General features: G+C 50.9%; 1 pseudogene; it reads right to left on the minus strand.

Annotated features, from left to right (window-relative positions):
- The window catches only part of LOC144767917 (uncharacterized), a 56885-nt pseudogene that overhangs the window by 30344 nt on the left and 4819 nt on the right, over window positions 1-21722 (minus strand).

The following is a 21722-nucleotide window of genomic DNA, read 5'->3' on the forward strand; positions in this document are numbered from 1 at the left end:
ACTCGCTGCCACCAATGACATCCGCTCCCTCCTCGACCGGGAAAAGACAGCAGTCCTCATCCTCCTCGATCTCTCAGCTGCCTTTGACACAGTCTCCCACCGCACCCTAAGCACGAGACTTCATGACGCCGGCATCCATGACAAAGCTCTGGGCTGGATCTGCTTCTCACTCAGCCGAGGAACACAGCGAGTCGCAATATCAGAACTCACAGACATTGGCTGTAGGGTCCCCCCGGGCCTCTTCAACATTTATATGGCCCGCCCGCAGTCATAGCTAGGAACCATGGACTCAACATTGTCTCCTATGCCGACAGCATCCAGATGATCCACTCCCTCACCAACAAGCCCACAATCACCAGAAAAAACTTCCACAATTGGATGAAGGCTGTCACTAAATGGATGAGAGACAGCTGCCTCAAGATCAACTCGAACAAGAATGCAGTCCTCATCCTGGGGCCCTACACCTCTGCGTGGGAAGACTCCTGCTGGCCCGCTGCATTAGGAATAGCCCCCAAACCCACGGATCGCGCACGAAACCTAAGCATCATATTGGACTCCTCACTCACGATGAACCACCAGATCAGCACTGTCTCCTGATCATGGTTCCACTCTATTTGCCTGCTTCTAAGGACCTTCAGATGGTTGCCCACCGAAGCAAAAACAATGGTCACCTACACACTCATCAGCAGTAGACTTAGATTAAGATACAGTAGCAATGCCATCCCGTCTTTTCTGCCCATAGCCCAGACTGTGGAAACTCATGGAACCTTCCAGAAGAGGGGAGGGGTTACATGTTGCCGCCTTAGAGAGTGGTCACCTGACCTAGGGGTATTTAGGGAAAGGAGGTAAACCTGTTTGCCGGTTGGGGCATCACTGGGCCTGGGGAAACCTCTGCAGGAGTTTAGGCAGTAGGGCATAGCGGAGGAACCTACACCACTGGAAGTGACTGGGCTTAGGCACTGCCTTCTAAGTTGAGTGAGGGACTATACCGAACCCACTGATCTGGCCCAGCGTGGGGGGAACCCAGGGAACCACCTAGAGTGAGCTAAGGGAAACATCCTGACTGTGGCTCACCAACTCAACCCCCCTTACTACCTACCCCCAAGAAACTGCCTAGGAAGGGCGCAAGAACCACCCTGCGCTGCAAGAGAACACCTGCCTACAGAGAGGACTGCTGGGGGATCAACCAGGTACCAGCGCTGCATCATCCAAGCGCCCCCTGCTCGACCTGTGCCTCCCCATGTGCTGTCCTGCCTCATCTATCTTGCTGAACTGTCTGAACTGCTATTCCCCCAAAGCGCTCTCCCGCTGTGCCCCTCCGAGCGCTGTGGCTATAGAGACTGTTGTTGCCCTGAAGCGCTGTATTCACGAAGCGCTATTACCAGAACTGCCGCTGTGCCCCCATGTTGTGCTACGCTAGGCGCTGTGGCCGAATCGTGCTGCATTCCCCGACTCACCGCTGTAGCCCGGGGCACCTCTGTGGGCCCTGTGAAGAACCGCCTGCCTTCGGCGTTATCGCGGCCCCCGTGCCCCCGAGCTCCGTGCCCGGGAGCGCTCTCTGCCAAATCACTGCTTCGGACCCGGCATCCAATCCCCACAGAGGCGCTGCCCTGGAGTGCGCCTGTGGGCTGAGATCACCGCCGCCAATAGGCCCTTTAGGAAACTGTAGTTGGGCCCGTTGACCCAGTTGCACCAATGAGACTTTCTCAACTGGGCGACAGCCCGAACTGAGCACCTGGTGTTGTGCAAAAAGTTAACCCCTGGCTAGGGGACTGTTCTGTATAGACTGCCTTCAAGCAGGAGCTGAGTTCATAATATTGATGTGCCATGCCAGCAGAGGTTCTTATGCCTAATGGTCCTGAAACACTGCTTTATTGATCCTGCTGAGGTCCCACGTTGATATTGAAGCCTGCATAATGAAATGTTAACTGAGTTCTGAAGGAGTGAATTACGTACCTGTTCTTCTGTACTGAGGTATAGCCTGTGCACTGAAGCGATGGTTTTATGTCTGCTTCTCTAATAAAATGTTGATTCATTTCTAAAAGAGTATTATTGCATATGGTTATTGAAAGAAGTATTACCTGAGTTTAAAAAGGAGTTATTTTACTGATGCCTGTACAATAAAATGTTGCCTGATGAGGTTATGCTAACTTGATTGCAATGAATTACCTACCAACAATGAGTTCAATCTAGCCTATTGATGTTAAAAGACTAGCAGGTGTGGTGTCATTTATTGTGTGTGTTCCCTATCTCAGTGTGAGTGTGTGCTGCACTGCTACTTTACACCTAGCTTTCGGGTGTCTGCCCGCTCGCGCCAAGCTCCCCCACTAGAATTGGTGACCCGAGTTCTCACATTGGTGGCAGCGGTGGGATAAGGAACTGTAGTTGTGCAGCACCCTCCAATGATTCAGTGTGCACCGCAATTGGAAACCTGTTGTGTATGCAAGCCTAATGAATTAACCTCCACTGTCTAAGTGATTGCGCAGATTCCTGTTTAACCTGTTACCTACGTTCTAGTGTCTTTCCTCTAAATTGTCTGGTTCCCCACCTGTCAAAATGGAGTTTGAGATGGCCAACCTTGAAGTGTATACGGTGGCACAGCTGAGTGACTTCAGTCAGGGGATGGGGGTGTCTGTCGGGCGAAGCGCCAAGAGAGAGGATCTGCGGAAAGCCTTGAGGGCTTGGGTAATGGCCCAACCAGAGGGGAGAGGGTATGGGGGACAGGAGGTGCTGGGTACACAAGAAGAGGCAGGCGCACCAGAAGAGCTAGACCTACTGAACATTGATGTTAGTGACAATGTGTTGCCAGGAAGATGTTCCGGGGCAGGCGGTAGTGTGTCTAGGAGGAGTGCATCGCCAGAGGAGTATAAGGACAGGAGGGGGGGAGAGGCAGTTGAGATGGGAGCTTGCTAAGATGGAGAGGGAGAGAGAGGATAAGAGGTTATTGTGTGCGTTCCCTTTCTCAGTGTGAGTGTGTGAGTGTGTGCTGCACTGCTACTTTACACCTAGATTTTGGGTGCCTGCGCCAAGCTACCCCTGTGGAATTGGTGACCCCAGTTCTCACAGTCTCATCCTCTTTCATTTGGGGCGATTGTGTGAGAAAGTGCCCTCTTTCTGTACGGTTCCCCCCCACTTTTTGCTGAACTGCTGATGTACTTTACTAAGTGTGCCCTGGGCTCCTGCCAATAAGTTGCCCAGGGCCTACGTTCTTTCCCTAAAACTGCTTTGAAGACCAAACCCAATTCGCACTTCCTGGCCCCAGGTCAGTCCCTGGTAAATGCTACCACAGGTACCCAGGGCACTGTGACCAGGGAAGGCCCGTAAGGGCTGCAGCACTAATTGTGCCACCCTTAGAGGCCCATTACCTTTACACTCACACACTGCCTTTGCAGACTGTGTGTTTTGGTGCAGAACAAAGTGAAGAGTCAACATGGCACACATCCCTGTGTGCCATGCCTACAACCCACTGCCCTGGCATAGATCAGTCACTAAACCAGTAGTGAGGGTACAGGTGCAAGAGCCTGGGGCACACAAGGTGTCCCTGTGCATACCCTAGTTCCAACCAGTTGGGGGGGCACTCAGCTCCTGCTCTGGCACGAAACTGGGAAAAGGGGAAGTGGTGCAACCACCCCCTACCCAGGTCCTCCCATTGGTGGGACCTTAGAGTTAGTCCAACCCCTAAACTTAGTATAAGTATGGGAACCCAGTCGCTAGGACTTTAGATTACCCTAGACGAAACTCTGCAACATATATCCTGGAACTTCGACATTCCATTTTGACTAGAAGACAAAGGATCTCCCTCTGCAGCAGTGGACATCGACGTGGGACTCTCGAATCCAGTGCCTGGTTGTCGTCGACACCTCCTGGTCCTCGTAGCTGAAGAGTCAAGCTTCACCTTCTGCACCTGAAATCATCCAATATCGGTTGGCATCTTCTCCTCGCCTTCCTGGTCACTGGCTAGTGACCTAGACTCTGTCCCCTCTGCTTTCAGGTTCTTCAGATCTCCGATCCACCCTTGGGTCCATCCGGACACTTTTCATCTGGTCGCCTGCAGCACTTCTTACAGCTCTCCATAGGAAACGACGACTAAACCCGACACGAAAAGACACCTATGCACGCGGCTTCCCTTTGTGAGGTAACAAAAGTACTTTGGTGCTCCCGTGGGTCTTGACTCTCGAACTGTCCAGTACTGAAGCGGTTTGTTCCTAGTCCACTCCTAAGTGTCCCTAATCTTTAAAATTCCAACGCAACATTCTCCATAGAAATCAATGGTGATTTGCGGCTGTGTTTAGACACTGCTAGCATCCCCGTGGGTCTCTTGCATCCCTACCTTGGGTGGTTCCTTGTTGCCCCAGGGGTTCTACAGGCCCTAGGCATTGTCTCTATGCTCATAGCGGTACCTATACCACTTTCTTAGTATATGATTTGATAGGCCCTTAGGGCAAAACGTACACTGTGCTAATTTACTGTGTGCTAAAGAAGTTTACTGTGTGTACTTTTGACTCTGGCCTCATAAATAGACTAGAGGGATGTGTTTAGATTAAATACATACATATTTTATATATATATATATATACCTGGTGTGGTTCTCCTTTCATTTGGTCATTCACAAGATTATAGACTGGTAAAACAAGCTGCTTCACATTCCTTCAAGAAATGGTTGTGGTAGTTCTTCAAAGTTAAACATATAGAGACAAACGATTCACCACACACACTATTGACTATTGTGTACTATTGACACAGGCTGGGTAGTTTTATGGGTTTTACCATGTTAAAACTTAACAATACATTCCTTCAAGACTTACCCTGAAGGCTGCTCTCCACACCTACCACTAGGATAGCTTTCTATAAAGGTTGTCTTTAAACCTACCATCAATAAGGGTCGTTTGGACTGGTGCAAGGTGCCCACTAGAATAGTGGACAGTATATGCGAGGCCAACTTCTCACATTGGTGTGCAGCGTGTGGAATTCCAGTTTGCCATTGTTTTACCAGATAATCTCCAGTATTTGATCATTTGAAAACCACTAAAGGTACAGGAGGTACATATAATACAAGCTTAAATACAGTAAGTTCTACTGAAATTAGAGTTGAGTGTCAAGGGCTTAACCCTTTCGGCGCTGATGACGGTACCGCTCCGTCATCAGCTGCGGAGGCACTGTTCTATTGAGCAGGCGGGCCATGACGGAATCGCTCCGTCCTGAGCACAGCCCAACCGCGACTGATGACGGAGCGGTTCCGTCACTAGCATGCGGCCGCCCCGCCCATTTAGCACTGCCGGAATAGCCGCCGCAGTGAAGGTGTTAAGCACATCCTTTCTACAGCTCAAAAGAGGTTTAGTAGGTAAACAAATAGTGTAGGTAGTGCATACACCACACCTCACTAGTCATGACTTCAAAGACAAGACCTAGTGGATCTCTGCCAAATGTTGGTCAAGTAAAGACATCTAAATATGACACATTCCCTTTCCAAGAGTTAAGGGCTCTGTGTGCCATGAGGAAATTGAAGCCAGGACAGAATCCCAATACCCAACGCCTCATAGAAGCATTGCTGCTTGATGACTTTAGAGAGGCTACAGAGTCTGGAAGGGTAGGCAGTGGGGTGGGTACAACAGAAGAGGAAGAGCCCAGTGAGTTACCCCACCAGGACTCTGACTCTGATGCTGGCCAGGAAGATGACAATGACCTAGACCTGGACAATCCAGTTCCTACTGAAGAAGAAGAAGGCCAAGGTGGCCCCCTCTTTGTCCCACCAGGAAGAGTTGGGGATATGCCTAGAAGACCCAGATCACCTTCAGTGGAATCTGATCATTCTGGTACATCAATCAGGGCTTCTGTCTCTTCTCACAGGAGAGACACCTCTTCAGAGCAGAGAGAGAGACAGCTGAGGCTTGAAGAAGCTCAACTGAGAATAAGGAGACAGAAAGTAGCCTTAGAAAGGGAGTCCCTAGAGCTTTAAAAAGCTAGAAAAAAGATGGGGTTAGAGCCCCATGGTGGTAGCAACTTCACCAGTGGTGGGGAAAGGTCTTATGACCATAGAAACCATAACAAGATTGTCCCTTCCTATCAGAATGGGGATGACATCCACAAATGAATAACTGCACTGGAGAGGGCCTGCAAAGCACAGAAGGAACCCCAGGAGCAGTGGGCAGCCATCTTGTGGCTCTCCTTTGCAGACAAAGGTAGAGACAAGTTCCTCACTGTCAGAGAAGAGGATGCTGATGATTACAATGTCCTGAAGAGTGCTCTTATGGATGGGTTTGGCCTAACCACTGAGCAGTATAGAATACAGTTCAGAGATACTCAAAAGACACAGACTCAGGAATGGGTTGACTTTGTTGATTGTGCTACTAAGGCTCTGGAGGGCTGGTTATTGGGCAGTAAAGTGTGTGACTGTGTAGGATTGTATAATCTGATCATGATTCACGAGGGAGCAGATCCTTAATAACTGTCAAAATCAGCTGTCGCACCAGCACCTGGTAGACTCTGATCTGACCTCTCCCCAACAATTGGGAAAGAAGGCAGACAAGAGGGTCAGAACCAGGGTGAAGAAGAAGGTACAGAACCAAGGTGGTGACTAAAAGATGCAAGATCAAAAAGGTGGGGAGAAGGGTAGAGACCAGAAGTCTTTACAAGGTCCCCAAAAAGCTTCTAATGGTGGGAATTCCCAATCTTCCAAGAAAGACAAAGGCCAAAAGAAACCATGGTGCAAAATCTGTAAGCAGTATAGCCATTGGACAAGTGACTGCACCAAGAAGGATGCAGGTCTAGCAACCAGTGCCCCTAAGGCAACTGTTCCCCCTAGTTAAGCTTCGATTGGTGGTTCTCAGCAAAAGGGTGTGGTAGGGTTGACCCTGGGATCTGAGATGGGCTCTGGCCTAGTCAGAGTTCCAACTCAGGCTGTGTTAGTCTTTGATGGAGGCATGAATATGTCCTCCTCTGTGAGTCCCAGTAACCTGGGCAAGTACAGACAATGGCCTTTGATAAATGAGAAAGAGGCAGAAGCCTACAGGGACACCGGGCAAGTGTCAACATGGTGACTCCAAACTTTGTGGACCCTGGACAAGTCATACTTGGTGAGACTTACCAAGTGATCAATGCTAGCAATGAAAGGACCACCCATGCCCTGGCAGTTGTTAATTTCTCCTGGGGAGGGGTAACTAGCCTCAAGAGAGTTGTGGTAAGTACAGACCTCCCTGTTGAATGCTTGCTTGGAAATGACCTAGAGACTTCAGCCTGGTCTGAAGTGGAGTTCAGGACACATGCAGAAATGTTAAGAATCTCAGCACATGTCCTTGCAGTGACTAGGTCAGGGGTCAAAAAGTCTACCACTGGACAGGCCCTGGATTATGGAATAATGGACCTGTGCCTTCCTAAAAATGGATTGATGATCAGTCTCTTGAGGGAGATGATTGTAAGCCTGAAGAAGGAACTGTCCCAGAGGAGCTTGAGCCTGATCTGATTGAGCTCTTGGGGACAGGGGGCCCTTCCAGGACAGCTCTGAGTCAGGAGCAGCTGAGCTGCCCTTCTCTTGAACCCCTCAGACAGCAAGCTGCTGCTGAGGCTGCTGGGAATGCTAGTGGCACCCATAGGATTTATTGGGATGATAGACTGGTTATACCTCTGAAGTTCAGGGGCTTCCTATTGACACTCAATCAATCAGTCATTTGTTAAGTGCACTACATACCCGCAAGGGTCTCAAGGCGCTGGGAGAGGGAGGTGGGGGCTGCTACTGATCGAACAGCTAGGTCTTTAGTTTCCTCCTGAAGGTCAGCAGGTCTTGGGTCTGTCGTAGGATCAGTGGGAGGGTGTTCCATGTCTTGGCGGCGAGGTGGGAAAAGGATTACCCGACGGTGGTTGTTCTTCGGATGCGCGGGACGGTGGTGAGTGAGAGGTCGGCGGAGCATAGCTGGTGGTTGGGGGTGTAGAAAGAGAGCCGTCTGTTGAGGTAGGCTGGGCCGGTCTTGTGGAGTGCATTGTGTTAGTTGATGAGGAGCTTGAAGGATATCCTCTTGTTGACGGGGAGCCAGTGCAGGTTTTCTCAGGTGGGGGTGATGTTACCATGTCGTGATACATCGAGGATCAGTTGTGCCGAGGCGTTTTGGATGCATTGTAGTCGATTGGTTAGCTTGGTTGGGGCTCCCACGTAGAGGGCGTTTCCGTAGTTGAGTCTTCTGCTGACGAGGGCCTGGGTGACTGTCTTTCTTGTATCTGTTGGGATCCATCTGTAGATCTTGCGGAGCATACGGAGGGTGTTGAAGCAGGAGGAGGAGACTGTGTTGACTTGCTTGGTCATTGAGAGCGTTGAGTCGAGGATGATTCCCAGGTTGCGTGCGTGGTCGATGGGGGCTGGGGCTGCCCCCAGTGCCGTTGGCCACCAGGAGTCATCCTAGGCTGACGGGTTGGAGCCGAGGATGAGGACCACCGTCTTGTCCGAGTTCAGCTTCAGGCGGCTGATCTTCATCCAGTCGGCGATGGCCTTCATTCCTTTATGGAGGTTGGCTTTGGCGGTGATGGGGTCCTTGGTGAGGGAGAGGATCAGTTGAGTGTCTTCGGCATAGGAGATAATGTTGAGGTCGTTCTGTCGGGCGACGTGTGCGAGCGGGGCCATGTGAATGTTGAACAGTGTCGGGCTGAGAAAGGATCCTTGTGTACGCCGCAGATGATCTCAAGGGCAACGGAACGGGGGAAGGCGGATGCTCTAGGTTCTACCGGAGAGGAAGGAGGTGGTCCATTCCAGAGCCTTGTCTTGGATCCCTGCGGCGTGGAGGTGTGCACGTAGAGGGAGGTGGCAGACGGTGTCGAAGGTGGCAGAGAGGTCTAGGAGGATGAGTGCTGCAGTCTCCCCATTGTGATGTTGTCGGTGGCGGCAATGAGGTCGGGCTCGGTGCCGTGGTTGCTGCGGAACTCAGACTGGGAAGCGTCCAGGATTCTGTTCTCTTTTAGGTATCGGGTTAGCTGTCTGTTAACGATTTTCATGATGACCTTGGCTGGGAAGGGGACCAGAGAGATTGGTTGGAAGAACTTGAGGTTTCTTGGGTCTGCCTTGGGTTTTCTGAGTAGGGTGTTGATCTGAGCATGTTTCCAACTCTCTGGGAAGGTTACGGTCTCAAGGGAGAGATTTATGACATTGCGTAGGTGGGGTGCGGGAATGGGTCTGTCGTAGAGCCTGAGTGGATTGTGCTCATGGTCTTGATAGTGTCATCGACGGTCATGCTGGTCCAGGCTAGCAAGGGGACGTGGTCGATGGTGTGCAGATGGTCTGTTGTGTTGCTGTCTGTTGGGGCTGTCTGGGTGTTGAAGCTGTCGTGGATGTCTGCTATCTTGCGGTGGAAGGTGGCGAGGGAGTAGTACAGGGCTTGCGGCGGCGGGATGTCGTTGGTGTTGGACCTGGGGTTGGAGAGTTCCTTCACGATGTTGAAGAGCTCCTCGCTGTCATCTGCGTTGTTGTCGAGGTGGTCTTTGAAGGAGGTCTTCTTGGCAGCCCTGATGAGGTGGTGATTGTTGCAGACGGCGTCCTGGTGTGCTGCATGGCTGTCCGGAGTTTGTTCACTGCGCCATTTCTTCTCTAGTTTACGGCAGACTTGCTTGGATCTAGGAGTTCTCAGGTGAACCAGCTGGCCCTCGTACTGGTGTCTCTGTGGGGGGGTTTCTTTAGCGGGGTGAGTGTGTTGGCGCAGTCCTCGATCCAGCATCTGAGGTTGAGGGCAGCGACGTCAGTGTTGGAGAGTTCGGTGGGTAGGCTGAGAGTGAGGTTTGCATGTAGTTGGTCTTCGGTGATTTTCTCCAGCGGCGGCGGGGGATCTGCTGGGTGCGGTGGTGTGTGGTGGGTTTATGGAAGGTGAAGTGGATGCTGCGGTGGTCAGTCCAGAGGAGTTCGGTGGTGTGGCTGATGGAGACATGCGGGGTTGAGGAGAAGACGGGGTCGAGCGTGTGGCCGGCAGAGTGGGTGGGCGTTGTGATGAGTTGTTTCAGTCCGAGGTTGGCGAGGTTATCCATCAGGGTTGTGGACTTGTTGTCGTTGTTGTTCTCAAGGTGAAAGTTCAGGTCTCCGAGGGGGATGTAATCTGTGGAGGTCAGGGCATGCGTGCTGACGAAGTCAGCGATGGAGTCGCTGGACTGGGGGAAGGGTCCGGGGGCGCGGTAGAAGAGGGTGCCTCTGAGGGTGGAGCTGGGATCTGTGTGGATCTGGAAATGCATGTGTTCAGCGGTGCTGAGTGTGTCATCGGTGCTAGTCGAGACCCTGATGCTGTTCTTGTGGACGATGCCAATTCCTCCTCCGACTCCGTTGGTATGGTCTCTGCGGGTGATCTTATAGACGCCTGGGATGGCTATAGCGATGTCGGGGACAGAGGAGTTGTTCAACCAGGTCTCTGTCAGGAAGGTGACGTCTGGGGAGGTTCTGTTGAGCAGGTCCCAGAGCTCGACGGCATGTTTTCGTGCGGAGCGGGTGTTCAGTAGTATGCATAGGAGGTGGTTGAGGTCTTTCTTGGCGGGTGGTTCATAGGCTCTGTGGCTTTTGTTCAGTTCAGGCAGGTGAAGGGACCGTGTGTGCATTTTGGGGCAGCCTTGAAGCAGTTGTGGGTCCGTCCGGGGTTGAGAGCGTACAGAGTGCTGGCGTCGTAGTGACGGCGGTCGTCGTGGTGGGTGCAGGGGCCAGGGGTTCTGGCGCTGGGCGCGGTAGAGGTGCGGACGGACGCAGACTGGCTTGCCGTGCACCAGTGGCGTGACCACGCAGCAGCCGGCATGTATGGGGAGGTGGGAGTGAGGAGCAGCATGGAGGCGGGAGGCGAGGGCAGCGAATGAGCAGTCAGGGGGCGGAGCCGCAGGGGACACAGCGGCGGGGGCGTTGAGGGGCAAAGAAGGAAACAGAAGGTAAAAGGGCACAACAATTGAGGGGGAAACGAGTGGCACAGAGGGCAGAAAGGTTACAAAAAGGGCAAAAAGGTCACAAGAATATAGGGGGAAACGAGTGGCACAGAAGGCAAAAAACTCACAAGAAGGGCAAAAAGGTCACAAAAAACGGGGGGAAACGAGTGGCACAGAAGATCGAAAGTTCAAAGAAATGCAGGGGCAGCTAAACAACAGAAGGCAAAAACGGGTAGAGAGACACGGGGGCCATGGGAGGAGCAGAGGGAAAAACCGGGCAACGAGGGGAGCAGAAGGGAAACCAGGCAGAGAGACACGGGGGCAGCGAGGGGAACAGAGGAAGAGAACGGGCACAGACCATGTACAGGCAGCGAGGGAGACAGACAACAGCAGTCACAGACACAACAATGAAAATGCAGTCACTACAACAGGAGCAATGAAAGAAAATACAGGCAATACAATGGAGGATGAGCAAACCTACGGCCTACCACTGGCCAGCAGGGATGAGGCACAGGTGGTAGCCTGCGGGTGGAGGAGGGCCTCGAACTTCCTCAGCAGCTGCAGCTGGGCAGGGAGGCTCAGGCGGTGCTGTGCGGAGGGGGGGGCAACCTACCTGGAAGGGTCAAGCCCATGATATTACTTTAGCAGGGCCCCTGGGCCAGAACAAGACTTGGGACAGAATTGTTCCTCACTTTCACTGGGCCCACACATCTGAAGACACAAAGGAGTTTTGTTGCTCCTGTGTAACCTGTCAAGTCAGTGGTAAGGCAGGTGGCACTATAAAGGCCCCCCTGATACCACTACCTGTGGTGGGGGTTCCCTTTGAAAGAGTGGGGATTGACATTGTTGGACCAATGGATCGTCAGACAGCATCTTGGCATAGCTTTATCCTAGTAGTGGTGGACCATGCCACTAGGTACCCAGAAGCTATTCCCCTTAGGACCACTACAACACCTTTTGTAGCAAGAGCCCTCTTGGGAGTGTTCTCAAGAGCGGGGTTCCCTAAGGAGGTCGTATTTGACAGAGATGCAAACATTATGTCCAGCTACTTGATTGCAATGTGGATGGAGTGTGGAGTGAACTATAAATTCACCACACCCTATCACCCACAGTGCAATCGTTTAGTTGAAAGATTGAACAACACCTTAAAGGTTATGATTAAGGGTCTCCTAGAAAAGCTCTGGTGGAGATGGGACATCCTGCTACCCTGCCTTTTGATTGCAACCAGGGAGGTTCCTCAGAAGGGGGTTGGCTACAGCCCATTTGAACTTCTGTTTGGACACCCTTTCAGAGGACCATTATGTCTGGTGAAGGATGGATGGGAGTTACCGCTCAAACCCCCTAAACAGGATATTGTGGACAATGTACTTGGTCTCCGCTCCAGGATGGCTGAGTACATGAAAAAAGGTAACTAAAAATCTTGAAGCTAGCCAGGAATTACAGAAAGCCTGGCATGACCAAAAGGCTGTACTGACTGTTTACCAGGCAGGACAGAAAGTGTGGGTGTTGGAGCCTGTGGCCCCAGCAGCTCTCCAAGACAAGTGGAGTGGACCCCACACTATTGTTGAACAGAACAGAGAGGATACCTATTTGGTAGATCTTGGAACTCCCAGGAGCCCCCGAAGGGTGCTTCATGTCAACAGATTGAAACCATTTGTTGACAGGGAAGACATGGGCTTGCTCATGGCTACTGATGAAAGACAGGAGGAAGAGAGTGACCATCAGTGTACTATCACGGCTTGACTATGACAGCTCATTACTTTTGGGGGCCAACCAGGCTGAAATCATGCGGATGCAACGTATCCAGAATGCAGCAGCCAGAGCCCTTGTGGAGCTTCCAAGGTTCTGTTCTGCTGAGAGCACCATCCGCTCGCTCCATTGGCTTCCGGTTACACAGAGGATCTATTTTAAGACCCTTTGTTTGGCATTCAAGATTCTCAGGATGGCCTCCCCGCCGATTCTTAACAATCTCTTGAAGTTCTATGTTCCCTCGCGCGCTCTGAAATCTTTGGGCCAAAATCTGGTTGTGATCCCTCGATTCAGATTGAGTAGAGCCGGAGGTCGTTCCTTTCGAGTTCTGGTGGCTAAGCTGTGGAATTCTCTACCTTCCCGCATTCGAGAAATTGATGAGCTGTTGAGCTTTAGGAAAGCTATTAAAACTCATCTGTTCCCTCATCCCTTTTAACTCCTCTTTAGTATATCTTTCCCACTGTTTTGATGTGTTGTGTGTGATGACCTTACCAGAAGCGCCGGGACGCCCCTTGGCTGGGGCAGCTGTGCACTATAAAAATGTTATTAACATAACATAACATAACATCTCCCAGACCTGCTCTCTCAGAACCCTGATGATGGATCAGTAGATGGAGTAGCCTTGGCAGGCAGCCTCACTGACCAGTAGCATACTGATTGCAGACATGTTCTAAATCAGTTTAGGAATATGTTTTCTCTGACTCCAAGTCAGACTACCTGTGACACTCATGAAGTGGACACTGGGGACAGTCTGCCTGTTAAAAATAAGATTTACAGGCAACCTGATCATGTAAGGAACTGTATCAGGACTGAAGCTCTTGGTCTAGTCCAGTAGTCTTGGTACCAAAACCTCACACCCAGGGTGGTAAGCGAGAGATGAGATTAATTATGTGTAGACTACAGGGGTCTCAATGCAGTCACTAGGAATGATGCCATCCAATTCCCAGAGTAGATAAACTCATAGATATGTTGGCCTCAGCCAAATTTCTGAGTACATTTGATCTAACAGCTGGCTACTGGCAGATCAGACCAGCTGATGATGCAAAGCCAAAAATAGCATTCTCAACCCCTTGTGGACATTATCAATTTGTGGTAATGCCCTTTGGTCTGAAGAATGCACCTGCCACATTTCAACGGTTGGTGAACAAAGTCTTAAACAGGCCTGGAAGAATATAGTGCAGCACATCTAGATGATATTGCTGTCTTTAGCTCCACCTGGGAGGATCACCTGGTCCACCTGAGAAATGTTTTGGAGGCCCTGCAAAAGGCAGGCCTAACTATCAAGGCCACTAAGTGCCAGATCGGGCAGAGTCGGGTTGTGTACTTGGACCACCTTGTAGGTGGAGGCCAAGTTCAACCATTGCAGAGCAAAATCCATACCATCAATGACTGGGTTGCTCCCACTACCCAGGCTCAGGTCAGAGCTTTATTGGGCCCGACTGAGAACAACAGAAGATTTGTCAAGGGGTATGAATCCATTGTGACACCCCTGAATGACTTAACTTCTAAAAGAATGCCTAAGAAAGTTCAGTGGACAGTCAGCTGTCAGAAGGCATTTGATTACCTTAAGCAGGTCATGTGCACTGCACCAGTTCTGCAAAGTCCTAACTACTCCAGAGAATTCATTGTCCAAACAGATGCATCTGAGTTGAGGGTAGGGGCTGCGCTGTCACAATTGAATGATGAGGGTCAGGACCAGCCAGTAGCTTTTATTAACAGAAGGCTGACCCCTAGAGAGAAACGTTGGTCAGCTATTGAAAGGGAGGCCTTTGCTATGGTTTGGGCTCTGAAGAAGCTGAGGCCATACTTGTTTGGCACTCACTTCACTGTTCAGACTGACCATAAGCCACTCTTACGGCTAAAACCAATGAAGGGTGAAAACACCAAAATTTTGAGGTGGGCCATTTCCCTACAGGGGATGGACTATACAGTGGAACATAGACCTGGGACTAACCATGCCAAATCAGATGGACTCTCCAGATATTCCCACTTAGAATATGAAGACTCAACTGTTCAAGGTTAGTTTAATGTCCCTGCGTTTGGGGTGGTTGTGTAGGAGAGTAGGGTCTGCTTACTATGGTCATCCCCACTTTTTGCTGTGCTTCACTGATTTATCAACTTTAGTCTGGCTGGGGCCCTGCTAACCAGGACCCCAGCCTAGCTGCTTCCTCTTTAAATTGATTGCATGTACATTAGGTACACTTCAGATTGGTTACTGGGTTACCCTTATGAGTCCCTAGTATATGATACCTTAGGTACCAAGGGCATAGGTACCCCAGAGGCCTACCAGGGGCTGAAGCATGTATTATTCCACCCCTGGAAAGCCTTCCAAAATGGCACCACAGGTCTGCTACTGCAGCCTGTCTAAGGTGGTGCTTGTACCCCTTACTAAGATGTAGGTTACCTATATCTACCTTTAAATACAGACACATATAAACCTATAATTCACTCATTTGGCAGGCCTTGACAATCCTGAAAGCAGAGTGTTTGGTTTTGTGTGAGAGGGTGCCCAAGCATAAGCTGAGCCCTTCTGCAGCTTTCGGAATCACTTCCTTATAGCATATACTCTTAAGTGCATTATAACCTCATGGTAAATTCTAACTTTGGAATGGCTGCATCAAAACAGGTTGTGTTTGGTGTTAAACGCTTTGGAATCCTACCCACCCCACCCCGCCAGTCCTTGCAGCGAGGGTAGAATTCCACCCTTCTAGAAATAGACATGTACACACTTACCTGACCGGTAATAGTTTAAAAGAGCTCCATCATCACAAAATGGATGCTGCTGCCACAGACACGAGTCTGATCTCCTGCTGCTGGACGAAGGTCCGGCAGGGGGGGCCTGGAGAATAGGTTTCCTGTCTAGGGAGGTGTAACCACCTCCCTAGACAGACTTCAGTGTATTGGGGCAGGGTGGGTGCATTCAGTGAGTGCTTTTCAGACAGTGCCTGGGGCACACAAGGTGTCCCTGTGCATACCCCATTTCAAACCAGTTGCTGGGTTACCCAGCCCCAGCTCTGGCACAAAACTACACAAAGGGGAAGGGGTGTAACCACCCCCTCCCCAGGTCCTCCCATAGGTAGGACCTTAGAATTAGTCCAACCCCTAAGCTTAGTATAAATATGGGAACCCAGTCCCTAGGACTTTAGATTAGCCTGGACGAAACTCTGCAACATATATCCTAGAACTTTGACATTCTATTTCGACTACAAGACGGAAGGATCTCCCTTGGGGTCAAGGAGTGACTCCCCTGTTCAAACAGGCACCATAGAAGCATCTTGCCGGTCTGCATTTCCAAGGCTCCTGCTGGATCCCGAAGGATTTGTGACACAAGACACATACTTCCAGACATCTCTGAGGAACGCACTGATCTATTTCCATTATATGTTCTTTGTGATCTGTAGGGCACACGTGCTTTGCAGCAGGGACATTAACCCTCTGTGCTACTTTATGAGGAGTCACAACTTGCACTAAACAAAACACCGATCTCTGCAGTAGGTCCATCGATCTCCAGAGACGTCTCTCTTATGGTTGCCATAAAGTTGCTGGAGGCCAGGGATGCCGCAGCAGGTGCTTGTGAAACGTATTGTACTTGAAAACACGCCCCCACCTCAAAAGTCAGCGCCTGGTGTGGTGGCACCAACTCGCCCTGCACACACTCACCACGGACTGAGCAGTGCAAGTGTCCGAGGGTCACACACAAGACCCTGAGCTCCTGGAGTAAGATAAGTGTATACAGGTGGCAGCAGGGCCGGCCTTAACACTGGTGCCATCCTGTGCGACAATGTCTGTTGGCGCCCCTCCCAATGAGCACCTCTGCCACGGATTCCTTCTCTAGCACCCTTTAACGGTGCCCGCTCAAGTCTCCGTAACCAGTGACTCTCAGATTCATTTCGATTTATAGCATCTCTCATACCAGTGTAAGTTGTCAGAGCACTTTACATCACACACACATTGCACAGAGACAATCATGTGTGTGTAAATCAGTATATAGGAAATGTTACATCAGCCAGGACTACGAGGAGTAGTGTAGGAGTGGCATGCCATCGATGCTGGTAGGCAATATAGTTTAAGAGTCCTTCTTCTGGTAAGGCGCTAATTCAGAATGTAAAACATAACATCATGGTTAGGGGTTCTCTTTAATAATAAGAATTGTTTTCTGATCAAATGAAGCCTTTGGGCAAGATTAGGATGATGAAAGACTGGGCAAAAAAGCATATAGCTCGAATATATACCTTGCAGTTTGCAAGAAGCTCTTTGATTGCAGTTAATAGCTCAATGTTCTATATTAGAATTTTAACTTATAAAGGACAAGTAACAAAAGGAACTCTCTTGAAAAAGCAGGAACCCACTGACCTATTTACATTACATGCACTTTGTTATTTGCATCGTACATGTTCTTAGCAGCAGGCATGTTAACCCTCTGCACTACCTTAGGATGAGACACAACTTCCACCAGGCAAACCTCCGGTCTCTCTCCAGGAAGATGAGTAATCACCGGAGTTTCCTTGACATTTTAATTGGCGCCTTAAAATTGATAGAGGCCAGAAACGCCGCAGCAGGAGGTGCTTTTAAAATGATAATATACTTGGGAAAATGATGCCCCGACCCCAAGTCAGCGCCCGGTGCGGTGGCACCTATTGCACCGCCCTAGAACCAGGCCTGGGTGGCAGTGACAGGACAGGTGTGACCGACCTTACCGTGCACTCTGAGCTGTGCTGTGGCCTCCTGTCGCCCCATCGGTTCCACATATATTATCACAGTGTAGTTTCCGCTGTGATCCGTCTGAACATCCGTGATCTGCAGAGACCCGCCCGGGAGCGCTGTCTCTTGGCCGGTCGATTGACAACCATAGAAAAGACGATCGCTGCCAACGAGACTGAGGATGATGTCATCTTCGTTTGCCCATCCGCTCCTGAACCAGTCACAGTACACAAAACGCCCCTCCTACCGCACAGACAGGGTGACGGTGTCTCCCACCGCTGCGGTCACCACATCTGGAGTGATTGACAGCTGCGCCACTGTGCACTGGAACAATGACGTCACCCAGACTGACGTCACCCAGGCTGAAAGAAAACACAGAAGAGAAACAACATTAGAGGTGCTGCGGCTGAACCCCAAAAACAACAGACACCTGTGGGTGCAGAGAGACAAAGTCGACTGTAACTAGATGAAGGGATTACACAAAAGCATCACAATATCAGCGCAGAGCTGCAACTTCTACACTTGAAGTCCTATGTAACTTATCTTAAATAAATACACAAGTATCACAATTCATTTGGGAAAATATACATAATTATTCCCCCAGTTAATACCATAATCCTATGCCAGGGTTACCATATAATACAAAATCTAAACAACTGTTAACCAAGCTCCCGTAAACTCAGCCTATATCCTGCTCTCACAGAGAGTGTGTTGTAAACAAGGGTCTTGACTCTTCACTCTACTCCTTGTTAACTCAGTAACCTGGACCAGTCTCCACAAACCTGGGCAGCATCACTGACCCCGAGACCCCTGTTGTGTCGGGGCAATCTACACTTAGGGGGCACCTGGGATGTAATGGGCCTAACACGTAGCCGTATATGTATGAAGTAATCACACGGACACTGGGGAACTATTGGTGGCTCTGCACCTCGTTGCCAACTGGCGTACAAACGTGCGGAGACCCCTTTTATTAAGCAGGTCACCTGATGGTCATGCTGCACGCCTGTTGCGCCACAGGCGTGAATAAGCTGGAACACAACATTCCTCCCCAAACACAAAAAAAAACAAAAAATGAAAATACACCGAGTCCCCAGGAAAAGTCAGAACCATAAATAGTCACACTCAGACCCTGAGATTCACTTAACAGTCTCTGGTTGACAATTCACTTAAACATTCAGTGGAACAGTCTTACGTGAAATAGTCCCGTAGACGGCAGGATGGCTCGGGGTTCCTCCGCAGCCGATATTGAGAGATTCCTCTGGCCGGCATGACACTTCCCCCGGCCGGGGATGGTGGTTCGTTGTCGTGGGCGACAGAGTCATCTCCGCCCTGCTCGGCCTCGGGTCGCTATGACGCGTGTTCCTTTCACGTTAACCACCTTCCATGGCTTCTTTTCATACATCAGCCTGAACTTCCCGCTGGTGACACGATTCTTCAGCAATACTAGGTCTCCGCGGGTGAGCTTCGAGGTATTGGCTCTCCTACGTTGGCTGGCTTGGGCATAAGCATTCTGCCGTTTGGCCTCCATTTGGTCTTCATCGGATAAGTCTGGCTTCCAGTGGGGGTGATGCGGAATGGAGTCCGCAACCACTCGCCCCATGAGAACATGTCCTGGCGCAACCCCAGTGGCTGTGCGCGGCGTCTGTCAGTAGCTCCTCAGAAACATGAAGATCGCCAGCTCCAATGATTGTCCTTTGTCGTGGGCAATTCGTATCACCTTATTGAGGGTTCGCATGAAGCACTCCACTTCGCCATTGGCTTGTGGCCATCGAGGAGTGATTCTGCGATGTTGGATTCCCAAGGCACTGAGGTAGCTGCCCAGTTCTTGTCCCTGAAACGGAGGACCATTGTCCATGCGTAGTTTGTTCATCACTGCATGAGCGGCCATTATCTTCTCGATTTTGGGAATAACTTCCATAGCGCTACTTCCGGGTATTTGGAGTGATCATCAATGGCTACCATGGTGTGTCGCCTGTCCGGGAGACTGCCAAAGTCCAGGCTGACACACTCCCAGGGATGTCGTGGCCGGGGTTCTGCTATGACTGGTACCTCTCGCGGGGCATCCCCAGTGACCTGACAAGCTGCACACGATCTCACCGTGGCTTCCACAAGGTCGTCCATTGGTTCGCAATCGAGATTTTGCTTTGACCATCCCTTGATGGCCGACATGGGCCAGTTATACCACTTGGGCTGTTAGAGATGATTGTATTACCAGTCTGTGACCTCTCAACAGGCATCCGGTGTCCTCTTCGTTCAGTTCCCCCCTCACGTGATGAAGGGTCTCCATGATGCGCTGCACTTCAGGCGTCAGTATTTTCCATTCCTCCTTGGCTCGGTGCCAGTTCCCATTCTATAGCGCCATTCGGGCCCTTTGTAGGCAGTCGTCCTTCTGGGCTGCCTCCGTGTTGCTTTCCAGCGATATGGGCATCGGGCATGATCGGGCAGTGATGCACCTCACGTATGCTTCGGTATCTGCCGCATCCTCCATTTCTTCTCGAGTGGCTGCTCGCGGGTGCCGTGAGAGGTAATCTGCGGGATTCCTGGACCCGGGTTGATACTCCACTTGGCAGTTGTAGTCTTGAAGTTGGAGCATCCACTTCTCGATGCAAGGTGGAGGTTGTGTGGAGGTCCCTGAGAAGAGAGCAACCAACGGCTTGTGATCAGTGTCTACTACAAACGGTTTCCCGTACACATACAGGTGGAAGTGCCGGCACCCCCAGTGGATTGCTATTGCCTCTTTCTCGATTTGAGAATATCGCTGTTCAGTCTCAGTAAGGGAGCGGCTGGCGAAGGCCACCGGGGTCTAGTCTTCATCGGCTCACTGCCGTTGCATCAGGACAGCTCCTAATCCTACAGGACCAGCGTCCACGGCTACAAGCGTTAACTTCCGGGGGTCGGAGAAGGCCAGCGTTGTGTCGTCTGACAGAGCTCCTTTGATCTCTTGGAATGCTTTCATCTGTTCCGGCCCCCATCTCCAGGGCGTGGTGTCTTTTGTTAGTTTTCTCAGCGGGAGTGTGAGGTTGGCGAGGTCCCAGATGAACCTCCCACAGTAGTTCACAATCCCCAGAAAACTGCGGACCTCGGTGACTGTGGTGGGGGGAGCAGCTTCCTTGATATCCTTTACCTTGTCCGGATCCGGGTTGACCCCCTCCATGGAAAAAGTGTATCCAAAGAATTGCAGTTTCCGTTTAAAAAATTCACACTTTTCCCGATGCAATGTGAGACCAGCTCCCCTTAGCTTCCGGAACACCTGCGCTAGCCAGTTGTCGTGCTCCTGTATGGTGCAGGCGTGTATCATGATGTCATCACTGATGTTTATAACACCTGGTATGTCTGCGATCAGTTCTTGTATGACATTTTGGAATACCTCGGCCGCGCTGGACACACCGAAGCTGAGGCGAGTGTATCTCCGGAGTCCTACGTGGGTCGAGAAGGTCGTGATGCTGCGTGACTCTTCATCGAGCACCAGTTGGTGATATCCGGAGCGCAAATCTAGCTTTGAGAACCAGCTGGCCCCCGCCATTTCTCCTATTAGTTCATCAATTGTGGGAGTTATATGGTGCTCCCTCTTGATGGCGGCATTGGGGAGGCGCATATCCACACAAATTCGGACGGCACCTAGTTGCTTCAGTTTTCGTGTGACCACTATGGGTGAAACCCAGGGAGTGGGGCCCGTCACCTTTTCTATTATTCCTGCCACTTCCAGCTTCTTGAGCTCCTCTTCTACGAGAGGTCTGAGATGGAAGGCAATGCGGCGATGCCTTAGTGCTACTGGCTGAACGGTGTGGTCGATGTGGAGGTGTACTTTGCTCCCCGTGAACTTTCCAATGCCTTTTAAAATGTCGGAGAATTCTGCTATGAGCTGTTGAATCGACTCCTGGAGCACTCCAAACGCAAACTCGACTACTCCCAGGTCCTCCGCTGCCCGACACCCGAACAGCATGCCTTGCCCATCTTCTGACATGTTGGTGGTGATAGATTGGTCCCCATGCGAGATGGATGTTTTGAACTTCCCTCGGATCCTGAGAGGGGTGTCCTGTCCATATACAAATACAATGATGGGTGATGGACTCAGGATCGGTGGTGGGTCTAGTGTTTGATGGAGGGTGGCAGCTATGAGGTTAATGGTCGCGCCTGTGTCTACTACGGCCATGAGCTCTTGTTCACCCACCCGGATGCCACACTGAGGCAGTCGTCTGGCTTGGCGGGTCGCGGTGCCAATCATGTGCACCTTGTGCATGATCCTCTCCTCCTCCTCGTCATCGTCCATGTCACTCTGGGGTTTCCTTCGGGCACAGCATTCACCACCAGTCGAGGTTTGCAATACTTTTTGGATCGGCAGACCTTCTCGAAGTGATTGAACTGACCACAGCCGGAGCATCGCTTCCCCTTGGCTGGGCACTCCG

The sequence above is a fragment of the Lissotriton helveticus genome, chromosome 7 (assembly GCF_964261635.1).
Source record: "Lissotriton helveticus chromosome 7, aLisHel1.1, whole genome shotgun sequence".
Taxonomy (NCBI): domain Eukaryota; kingdom Metazoa; phylum Chordata; class Amphibia; order Caudata; family Salamandridae; genus Lissotriton; species Lissotriton helveticus.